This window comes from Quercus lobata, chromosome 3 (genome assembly GCF_001633185.2).
Source record: "Quercus lobata isolate SW786 chromosome 3, ValleyOak3.0 Primary Assembly, whole genome shotgun sequence".
Lineage (NCBI taxonomy): Eukaryota > Viridiplantae > Streptophyta > Magnoliopsida > Fagales > Fagaceae > Quercus > Quercus lobata.
In genome coordinates this window covers 64766782-64779131 of record NC_044906.1, presented here as the reverse complement: position 1 = coordinate 64779131, position 12350 = coordinate 64766782, and the positions used below count along the sequence as shown (strand labels likewise).

The following is a 12350-nucleotide window of genomic DNA, read 5'->3' as shown; positions in this document are numbered from 1 at the left end:
AATAAACAATTTGATGAATTTCTGAATTTGGAGATGTATTACTGTTCTTTAGTCCACTACTTGAAATCAGTATAATTCACTGAATTTTTGATAGATTATTATTTATCATTTTATAAAGTCTATTATACATCAATTACTGATTGTAGTTTCCTTCAGGTCTATGCAGAAGGACCAGCCCAACCTATTGGAGGAGTAGCGGCTATTGCCATCCTAATAGGACCCGATGCTCCTATTACTTTTGAAAGCACAGTTAGAGGGACTTATCTGGCTCATGCCTATGATTTTTACAAGCCAAACCTTGCTAGTGAATATTCGGTAATTTTCTCCAATTCCATTTTACACGGCCTTTTTCAACAGATACTGTTGCCATTGGCATTATGTTTTGCCAATTTGAAATTTTTTTAAACTTTTCATTTTCCTGATTGTACTGTACCACTGTTTCTTTAATTTTTTGTTGCAAATTTTTTATTATAGGCATTTGAATTTGGCTGTCATCTGCATGGTATTCAATCAAGAAAATTCAATATTCGGTGATCAAGTTGCTTGTGGTAGACTCCCATTAATTAATATCATTGTAGGTTGTTGATGGCAAGCTTTCTTAAACATGCTAGCTATCTCATGGCTCTTGATTCTTGCTACAAACAATTGTGTAATAGTAGGATTCTATGGAAGTCTTGAAACCTTAACTATGTTCTAATTTTCTGACAGGGCTTTTGTAGGAATTAATTTAGTGGTTAATCATTTTACTTGCCATTAATGGAGATGATATTCTTTGTAGGAACTATTTTAATGAAATGAAAATCACACAGAAGTTCTGCTTTTATTGTGTGCTGTTAAAGGTTGAGCTTTCTATTGTTTTTAGTCTCTATATTAGTTCAACCTTAAAAAAATCTGATTGTTTGAGAATCTTTTTTTTTTTTTTTTAAGTACTTTTGTTCTTGGCCTGTATAACTTTATTTTTTACATTTTACATGACTATTTTTTTAAAAAAAATCTCAAGATTCAATCATTCAAATGGGTTTCTTAGTGTTTTTGTTGTATGGATTTTTCCTACAAATGTGGCCGTAGCTTATTCTCTCTCTTTTTTCTCCCGTTGTGATGTAGACAAATAGTTTTGAATACTTAAAGGTAGGGGTGTGCATGGGTCGGATTAAGGAGATTTTTTGACCCAATCTACCATGGTAGGTCAAAAAAAATTCAACGCAACCCAACCCAAACCACATGGGTTGGGTTGAACCCATGGGTTGGACAAAATTATTATTATTATTATTATTAAATTGAGTTAAAAAATATAAATATATTAAAAAAAACCCAAATATTAGTATTAATGTAACTCCTTAAAGGCAAACAACACTAATGACTAAACAACAATAGTAATTTACTAGGATTTGTGTGAACTAATTGGCTTTTATATAGGATAGGAAGAGCTAGTTATTTTAAAAAATTTATTAATTATATAATATTTTTTAAATATATATATTAATTAAATATATGAGTGGGTTAGGTTGGGTTTGGCAAATTTGAAATTTTATGACTTAAACCCAACCCGACCCGCTATAAAAAAAATTTTTGTAACCCAACCCAACCGTTGGGTTGGATCGAGTCGGTTTTGACGGGTTGGCTACACATCCCTACTTAAAGGAAAGCTGCAATACTGTCTTTGACTGAACTCTTGGAGTATTTGGCTAGAGTTAGTGAACACTCTATCATCCCATGTAGGCATGGAAATGAAGCTATTCTTGATGGCAGTGATGTCAATAGTAGGTGAGTGAAGCGAAGGCTACTATTCATTGTAGCAAAAAATTAGAAGAGAAAATAACAATAATGTTTTCAAGATATAGAAACAAACTTCAAAATTTAGCTTTTCATCTATAAAGCAAATGTAAACTTCTCTTTCATTTGTTGTCCACGGAAAGCTTGTAATGTGAGTTTCTCCTTGCAGTTTGCCATTTCCTCCCCCTCCTTCCATGGTACTTTTTTTCCTCTTGTAATATGTTCAGGGCAAAAATGAGTTTTTCTTATACTTGTTTATACCTATTACAATTTAACTCAGCAATTTAGTTCACAAGAAGGTGATCTAAAAATTGAAAATTTCAAATGCCACCTTAAAAGCACCCCCCCCCCCCCCCCCCCCCTTCTTTCATTTGATATAAAACTAGTCACAATTCAATATTTCGGGGATAACGACATTGGTAAATGGAAACATTACAATGATAGAAAATTTTCTAATTCAATTTTTTTTTCTCATAAATAAAACCTATCACACTGGATTATAAACACATCAAAAGATAAAATTTATCACAATTCTTTCTGAAAATTTCTAATTTAGAATACATCTATTTGAAATAAAATTTGTCACAAATCAGCATACAAATAGATGACATCCATCTTAAAATCCATCACAATTCTTTTTGGAAAGTTTCTAATTTAAAATACATTCATAAGAAATAAAACTTGCCACAACTCAAAATAAAAGAAGATGATTTTTATATAACCAAAAAAAAATTTAGCATGTAATCCATTCTCTCCGAACTAACACTTCTCTTGGAATTGTTGGTGCTTGACATCTAACAATTTTTTGAAATAGGCACATGTAAGAAAAAAAATTAGATGTAATAACATTCTTATTTTAAGAAAAGTAATTTAATTTAGCCAATGGTAAGAGAAATAATTTCGAAAAGGCACCCTTCCTATGTAGAATTCTTCAATTACGCTATGCTATCCAAAGCAAGAGGCCTCTACGGGTCTGGAAGGAAAAGACAGAAAGGGAAGCAGTAATGTCATTGTGTCAGCAGCAACTCTAATTCAAATCCATAATAATATTAAAAAAAAAAAAAAATGCAATACTTTCTATGTTAAACAAGCCAAGAACTAAAGTCCCTCAAAAGGCAAAAATCAAAAACTGACTCTCTAACTTTCAGTTTTTTATTTCAGTCATTTAACTTTTAGTTTTGTCATTTTAGTCCTCTAACTTTCAATTGTTATCAATTCAGTATTATGTTAACTATCTGTTAAGTGTCTCCGTTAAATGAGCAAAACGACGCCATTTTGACTCCTTTTTTTTTTTTTTTTTTTTTTTCGTAATTAAAAGAAATTAAGAAAATTATTATTGAAAAAAAAAAAAAAAACATTTAGGGGAACAATGTCGTTCCCCTTACCTGAAATCAAAACACAAATTGTGTAACTTTGCTCACAGCCCTAAATTGTGAATTTTGGGGGGAAGAAGGGAGAGTCCATCTGGGCCGACAGTGACAACAGTGATGAGGTGAGATTGAGAGAGAGAGAGAGAGAAACTGAGATTTGAGAGAGAGCACCCGATCGATCTCACCATGTTAAACATACTTTCTATGCAAGCCAAGAACTAAATCCTCACCCCCCCCCCCCCGCGGCGGGGGAAAAGAAAAAAGTTCTCATACAATAAGATTCATTTCGGAGTTGAACTAATATAGAGACTGAAAATAGTATAAATTAGAAAGTAATGTAACTAAACGAGCAGTCAAGGAAATCTTGCATTCAAGACTAACAACAAAAATTCTCAACCCGTCCATATCCAATTCATAGATGACAAGAGTACCATCAATCTTTGTAGTCAAATGGTACCCTTCAATATGAGAATGGTTAAAAAAGAAAAAAGAAGTAAAGAGCCATTACAACAAAACCAACTAATTCTCATGTAAAATTTCAATAATGAAGCCTAGCTTAACTGAATAGCACCTCTTGGTCTATCCATGACACTCAGGATTCAAATCCCCCTCCTGTTGTAACCATTGAATTATAAAATTTCAGTATTAAAAATTACAAATTTATGCGAAATAAATCTAAACAAGAACATAAATTTTAGTAAAATGTAAAAAGTAAATTTAAACAAACCAAGAACAAAAGTTTCCACAAAAAGAAAAACAAAAGTCTCTTGATATACAATAAAATTAATTTTGGATCTTAATCCACCAGTTCCAATTAATCAATCAGCAAGAGGCCAATCATAGCCAACTATCTTGGGTCCATGACCTAAATTCTTCTAATCTAAGCTCTATAAGAGACTGACAATTGGATAAACTACTTAACTAGCTAGACAAGTTTCGTTAAGAGGTATTATCTTTGTTAGTTCAACAATGTAAGAAATTTGCCTTCTTTACTAGCCTATCTTTTGACTGATGCTGAACTTTCAGCACTATAGGTAAGAGTGCGACCATACGTTTAGTGCTTTGAAATTGCACAAGATCAACAATTGGTTAATTTCTATAATTTTTTCCCATGCCATAGGGAAAATTAGTAACATCATTTTAGTCTTTATGCACTTCTATGTATATAACTCTCATTCTAATTGCTTGTTAAAAATGCTAACTAAAGTCTTAAGTTACACTACTAGGCTAACTAAAAATAAAAAATCAAGAAGTCATGTACCAGTGCAGCACTGGCTATTAAAATACAAAGAAAACCCCAAAAAAGTTTCATCATACAAGAATCATGATTTGGAACCCAAACAAAATTAGCTGGAACAAAAAACAAGATTCTCATAATAGACAATCAAATTTGTTTAGGAGATGAACTCAACCTCTTTGGAATCTAATCAAAACACATCAAGATATCAAAATATAGCAAAAACTATACCAAATCAAGTGATTCACATCCAAAAAACTAACCCAAACCCATTAATATTTCAAAATCCAAATTGGGTAAAAGAACAAATCACGAAAAAAAAAAAAAAAAAAACCTTGAAGTCATGACACCACGATCACGGCAGCTCTGACATATTTTCTAGGTTTCAACACCGATTCTCACGGAGGCGTGGAGGTTCGGTGCTATGAAGAGTGGACGACATTTGGTTTTGGTGTTTGGGTATACCGTTGATTCCTCCTTTGAAACTGATACGCAAAATGCAATTTTTTATTTATTTTTTATTATTTATTTTTTAAATTTGGGAATTTATCTAAGTTCTTCTTGTATGTGCTAAGGTGTATTTGGTGTTTGTTAAGAGGATGACGTGATGTCATGGCGTAAAACCTAACTTTTACGCCAAGCTTGAAGCTTGGACCCAATTTAAACTCTTTATAAATATGTTTTACAGGTACACCTTTGTTAAATATTCGTTAAATATGATTTTGGTTAGTTGCCTAATCCGTTGTTTCTGGTCGGACTACGATTCAATTGCTTCATTGAGCCAGGTGTTCCGATCCTTGGTTCAAAGCAAAGACCTCTACAAGCTGCGGCGCTTGAACGGTGTGATTGAGCATTGGATTTACTTTTCTTGTGACTTGCTCGAATGGGAAGCGTTTGATCCAATTTAGCATCGGTGGATGCATTTGCCGAGAATGACCCCTTATGAATGCTTCATATGGTCTGATAAGGAGTCATTGGCTATTAGGACTGAGCTTCTTGTGTTTGGCAAGGAGGTCACCTCTCATGTAATCTACACGCACAGTATTTTGACAAATACTTGGACTTCCGGAATGAGAATGAATGCTCCAAGGTGTTTGTTTGGGTCAGCCAGTCTCGGCGAGAAAGCGATTTTAGCAGGTGGGTGTACTCACAAGGGAACATATTGGATTCGGTGATGTTATGCAATTCGGAGCCAAAGTCTTGGGAGACTCTGCCGCCGATGAAGAAGCCGAGGAAGATGTGTTTTGGTGTGTTCATGGATGAGAAGTTTTATGTGATTGGGGGAATTGGAGGACCTGATTCAAAGGTTCTTTCGTGTGGCGAAGAGTATGATTTGGTGATGAGGGAGTGGATGGAGATTCCTAATATGTCGCCGACGAGGAATGGTTCATCAGGGGATAATGAGGGCCAGTCCACAGCAGCAGTCGTGACGTCGCCTTTGGTGGCAGCGGTGAACAATGAGCTGTATGCAACTGATTATGCTGACAGTGAAGTGAGGAAGTATGATAAGGGGAGGAGAGTGTGGGTTACAGTTGGGAGATTGCCCGAAAGAGCGGGTTTGATGAATGGTTAGGGGCTTGCATTTAAAGCATGTGCTGACCAGCTTATAGTAATCAGAGAACCTTGGGCATTGGCTGAAGGTTTCATAGAGCTTAACTCTTGGAGACCAAGTGAAGGCCCTCCACAATGGAACTTGCTTGCAAGAAAGCACTCAGTTAATTTTGTCTATAATTGTGCTGTGATGGGATGCTGAAGGAAGAAGAAAGAAAGAGCTGGGAGAAGAAGAAGTATGTACTCACTCTTGTATTAGAATGCATGTGCTTTTTTGTCCAACCAAACGGATCCATAATGTCTGAGCTTGTTGGTGCTAGGTACACGTTCCTAGACCATATGAAGTTTATTGTAAAAAATACGTGTGGATGACTAAATTTCTCAATTCAAAATGAGTCAAGCAAGTAAAATAGTTTCACAAATGTGAATTTGTATTGATGAATGTGTGGTACAAGTCTCTACAATTACAAAAGAGTGATCCTCTGATTCGATCTCCTTGAAAGATTTGTTGATTGGAATTATGGTAATATGACTTTGACTTGAACACAAGATATCCTTCAATTTGGTTAAGGGATGGATCGAAGACCCTTGAAACAAAATTACAATGAATCTCTGGCTATGAGCTTGTTAGAAATTCTTTGTTCTTCGTGTTCTTCGCATGTTCTTCATGTTCTTGGTGCATTCTTCGTCTTCGAAGGTTTGTGGTGGAAGTTTTTTGGGGCTTTAGAGGCTTGAATCCGTAGAGCTTCACTGATTTGTAGTTTATTGAGATTTCTAGAGGCTTTTGAGCTTGATTCCAGTAAACTTTGAGATTTAGGCATGTATTTTAGATGATCCTGCTTTGAATGTTCTTCATATTTGAAGGTTTGTGGCGGAAGTTCTTCGGGGCTTTGGAGGTTTGAATCCATAGAATTTCACCAATTTATAGTTTCTTGGAGTTTCTGAAGGCTTTTGAGATTGATTCTAGTGACCTTTGAGATCTAGGCAGCTAGTTTAGATGATTCTGCTTTGAATGTTCTTCGTATTTGAAGGTTTGTGGTGGAAGTTCTTCGGGGCTTTGGAGGCTTGAATTCGTATAATTTCGCTGATTTATGGTTTGTTGATATTTCTAGAGGCTTTTGAGCTTGATTCCAGTGAATTTTGAGATCTAGGAATATGATTTGGATGATTCCTCTTCGAATGTTCTTCGTATTTGAAGTTAAAGTTCTTGAAATTCCTAGAGGCTTTGGGGCTCCGTTCCAGCAGAGCTTCTAGACTTCTGAACTCAAGATGTCTTCAAGGTCTTTCCCAAGATGTCTTGGTGTCTTGGTTCTCTGAAATGCCTTAGGAAGACTTCTATTTATAAGAGTTTGGGGGTGGGTGAGCGACACATGGCGGAGTCTGATTAGTGACACATGTCACAGCCTGATTGGTCCGCTCATGTCATCGCTTACACGTATTGGACTGTTTATGTCATCGCTTATACGCGCTGATGTGTGATTGGTTTTTGCATGCATTTTATGCCTCTATTTCAATGACACTTGGTAAATTTCTATTGGTTTCTGAGTAGTGATAGCAAAACCTAGTAGCAGTACGTGGCGCTTTGTAATTGACTATATTTTGTGGACTTAGTAGTATGATGTGTCAACTTGTAATAGGTCGGGAATTTTTCCTCTCTACAATACGATAGTCATACAATCATTGATTTTTGGACAGATTTAATGGAAAAAAATATAGTAGTACATGTTATTGTTAGCTTTGATGTACTATCTTTAAAAAAAAAAAAAAAAAAACCTCCTGGCTCAACTGAAGTTATTTTAGAATGACTATTGTCGCTTGTTGGGGGCATTTCCTGATCTGTGAGGAGTTGGATTGTCTATTGAGTTAGGGCATCCATATTGTTGGGAGTCTTTTGGTTGAATATCGTAGAAAATGAAGTATATTTGTGATATGGATACTGTTTAAACTTACTTGGGAAAATGAGAAGAAAAGCCAATTTTGGCAACACTATTGCCAAAATTCTAAGAAAATGTAAGAGAGAGGAGAGAAAAATGATGTGACGGAATTGGGAGAGAGAAAAAGGAATTTTGGCAATGGTATTGCCAAAATATGTGACAAAAAAAACCCAATTGACTTGCCCAAAATTGGAGATTGACTTGACCGAGATTTAAAAAAAAAAAAAAAATGAATTGTGGCAAGAGTAATGCTACGGTCACAAACTATTTTATAATATTTTTACAAATTGTTATTATGACCAACTTTTTATTGGTTCTTTTCAAGGTCCACCAATAGCATTATTTTTTTATTTGTCAATAATCACTCACCACATCAACAGTTTGTAAAAATTTTTGTAAAAATTTTTTTATCTCTTACATTTTGCCTAAAGTGGATGATTACCCCAAAAAAAAAAAATATATATATATATATATATTTATTTATATATATATATAAATAAATAAATCTAAATTGTGGCAAGAGTAATGCTACGGCCACACTTGCCACAGTTCTTTTTTTTTTTTTTTTTAAGTCCTCCAAAAGTGTGGCTCTAGCATTATTCTTGCCACAATCCGGTGCCTTTTTTTTTTTTTTTTTTTTTTAACTCCTCCGATTTTGGCAGTTCAATTGCCACAGTTGAGTACCACAATTGCCAAAGTGATGTTATTTGGGAAAATGAGGATAGATGCGAATTTTGGTAATGCCATTGTCACAATTCTGTGAAAAAGTAAGAGAGAGGAGATAGAAATGATGTAATAGAGAGAAGAAAAAAAAAAAGAATTGTGGCAATTCGAAATTAGGAGAGAGAAAAAATTTGCATTTGTGGCAATTCAGTTGCCAAAATATGAAAGGAACATTGAAAAAAGGACCTTGGAAATTCGGCAATATGGTTGCCAAAATTCAGAAAATTTGGAGGGAGGAGAGAAAATTTGGAAAAAAATTGGTTGTGATTATTTTTGGCAAGAATAGAACATCTCACCTAAGAAAGTTAAGTCTAGTATCAAACACTAGGCTATGCCAAGCTTTGTTGTTAATAATGAAAGCTAAAGATATTTATTTCCAAATGTTGATGGTAGCTACAATTTCTTCCCTAAGGGTGTGTTTCTTTTTTTCCTTTTTTTGATTTCCTAAGCTGGGTGTGATAGTTGCTTTTTTTTTTTTTTTAACTAGACATGATTTTTTCTTGGGACCAGATTTTTATTTTTTTAATAAATTGGGTGATGACTTTTTATTTTTGGTTGTCTGTCACTTTTTTTTAATTGGCCATTATTTTTTAATAATGGTGTATGAGTAAATATATACAAACTCACTTTTTCCATCCCTCCACTTTTCTATTACTAACCAAACAAAAATGAGAGAAATTAAAATCTTTTTTATCCTCCCACTTTTCCACCCCTCCAATCAAACGAACCGTAAGATTTGTAGCTTTTTTAAAAAAAAATGGACATTGTTGCATATATCAATAAAGTAAATAATTTTTATTATAATTAATATATTTATAGTTCTATTTTAAAATTTTGATTGTAATTAGTCTTCTCTCAAAATAGAAGATATATTTTTCTATAAATTTGAAATTATGTGTTTGTTTAGCAATTATGTCATGTACTTGAAGTATTAATTATATAATCTCCTTTTTTCTAACTGGTGTAATATTTTTGAAAATTATTTAAATTTTAGTGGATATTTTTTAAATTAAGGTTATTATCCTTTACAAACTTATTATATTTTTTGTATTTAGTTAATATTAAATATGGATTTAACCTTTAAACTTCAAACATATCTGTTTTTTATCATAATTATCCTTTAAAAAATTTAAAATTTTTTGTTGAAATATTTAATTAATCTAGGAATAAATAATTTTAGCTTCCATACTACAATAAAGTGTGGTGTATGATTCTCAAAAAAAAAAAAGTGTGGTGTATTGTATAGCCAAATCCAATTTTCTAAAGCTACAAACCTTAGAAAAGAAACTCTAACTACGTACCATCAACATTTGGAATAAATATTATTAGTTTTCATTACAAACAACAAAACTTAGCATATATAGCCGAGTGGTTATCAAATTTTCTCTCCTCCCTCCACTAATTCTCTCTCCTTATGAGCCCCAAAATTTTCTGATTTTCAACAAATAATTACCGAAATTCCAAGTTCCTCTTTTTACTATTCCTCTCATATTTTGGCAATTCAGTTGCCACAATTGCAAATTTTTTCTCTCATAAATTTGACATAAATTTGACAATGGTATTGCCACAATTCACTTCTTTTTCTTTGTCACATCATGTCTCTCTTCTCTCTCTTTTTTTTTTTTTTCAGAATTTCAATAATAGCATTACCGAAATTTAATTTGCATATTCCAAATAAACATCATTTTATACAATATTTAGCCAAAGCACTCATGGAATATAGCTTTTTTTCCTTTTTTGGGTAGAAAATGTAGCTTTTTTTTCAATTCTTCATTTTGAAATTACACAAATACGACAAGAGAAAAATTAAATTGTAGCCCAAAGTATGCTTCGTGAACATTGGACATCATAGGAAATGAACCTAGAATTTTTTTTTAGCAGAAGAAACAGGATCACATCTTTCATGTTTCATAACAAAATTGCAAAAAAAAAAAAAAAAGTTGGGATACCCGGAATATCATATAATAACATCTAGTATATATATAAGATCTATATTATTTGTAGACATTATTATAAAACCATCCTTAAACCCTGCTCTTGATCATAGCTCTAAGGGAATTCTTCATCACCACAGTGAACTCCAACTTCCCAGCAAAATCCAATTCATTACCAGGCGGGTAAGCACTCCACTCAAATATTCTTGCACCATTCTTGCTAGCATGAGATGAACATGCACAGTGGCCATGCTCAAACCAGGACATATTCTCCTTCCAACCCCAAATGGCATCATCTTCACCCCGGTTACTCCAGTTATATCCGCGTCCTCCTTCCCCGAAACGAATCGTTCCGGCCCGAACTTTGATGGGTTCGACCACAGTTTCGGGTCCTCACTGATACCAGGCAAGTAATTCTCGACGTTTACGTCATTGAACAACTCGGAACAAAGCGTGACTAGTTCAGGGTCTGTCGGCGATAAGAGGATACAAAACACAGCAAAGCGAGCGTTTTTCAAGACACAAACAATACCATCATTGGACTTAAGCCTCAGTTCGAAGCCTATTGATGAGTTTCTCCATAGCTGTGTCCCCTCACTTGGCGAAACTCCTTAAGCCTGCTCGAGCTAAGCATGTTTTGGACCATGTTGCGCCTCAATGAACGCCAAACAGGCCCATAAAGTGAGGCGTTGACAGTAAATTTGTTGCTGCTAAATGAATTAAGCTGGTGCCATAACTTGTGCTATAACTCATCCATGTGACAAGTTGTGGTTGGTGGAGGGGTGTCAAGTTGTGGCACCAGCATTGCTACTGCTAAATATGTTCCTTGTTGGATTTTCTCGAGGTCGAGTAGCAAAAAGCTGACCCTTTTCGACTTAAGGCTTCGTGAACTAGTTTTGCATCGCTTAGAATGATTATAGTTCTGGTCCCCCTTCTTAAGGTAAAGATTGGACCATACTTTGATCGAATCCCATCAACATACTCGAAGAATGGTTTCCCCGAGTTTGCTACTTGGAATAGGTTCCCAACAATAGGCCATCCGGGTGGACCTGGAGGAAGGTTGAGTTTCTTCGATTTGGTTTTATGTGTGAGGAAGAAAATTAAGGCTGAAAGAAGGAAAGCTAGGAATGTGAAAAAGAGATGGTAGTATGAGGAAAGTGAAGAAGAGGAAAAAGATAAAGACAGAAGAGAAGCCATTTGGAGCATGGGCTAGGACGAGAAAAAGTGGTGAAGGGAATGTGTGTAAATGAACCTAGAGTTGATAGGTCGAATTGAATGTTTTGGGCTATAACCTTGACCAAAGTTGAGGCCACTCAAAACATGATCTATTGCTGATTCTACTGTCTGTACTAGCTCGGCTTAACAGTTGTAGTATTTAGTGCGCAATAATTTTGCCTTGCTTTTTTAGTATTGTCACTTCGGTTTGCTCCTTGTGGGCTTTGTCTAGCTTTAGACTACCACTTAGGCCTTTGTATTGATTAATCAAGTCAGCATTATATCTCTACCATATATTTTTATTTTATGGTTATTTTGCCTATTTTTGCACCACAATGATGATATTTTGTCTCAATTTCTCTAACCACACTGTGCCGCGGTATGATCTGGATTCTGGACCAGCAGGTCGGGGCAGATCAATGGATAATAAGCCAAAACCTTATGGAGTGATTCATCAAAACCTTAGACAGATTTACATGTGTCCCACATATGGATAATAGCTAAAACTATATGGACCACCAAGGGTGGTGGTGTAGTTATTGGGTACTCCCAAGTGGTTTTGGGGAGTGGAGATTTCAAGTTTGAATCACTCAATGAGAAACGCTTAAAAAAA

The 12350-nt window shown here is 34.6% G+C and overlaps 2 pseudogenes; one reads left to right on the top strand and one right to left on the bottom strand.

The window, feature by feature from the left end:
- The first annotated feature begins 5096 nt into the window (after positions 1-5096).
- Positions 5097-6133, top strand: LOC115981278 (annotated as a pseudogene).
- A 4411-nt stretch (positions 6134-10544) lies between these two features.
- LOC115982751 lies at positions 10545-11747 on the bottom strand (annotated as a pseudogene).
- Between the last annotated feature and the right edge of the window lie 603 nt (positions 11748-12350).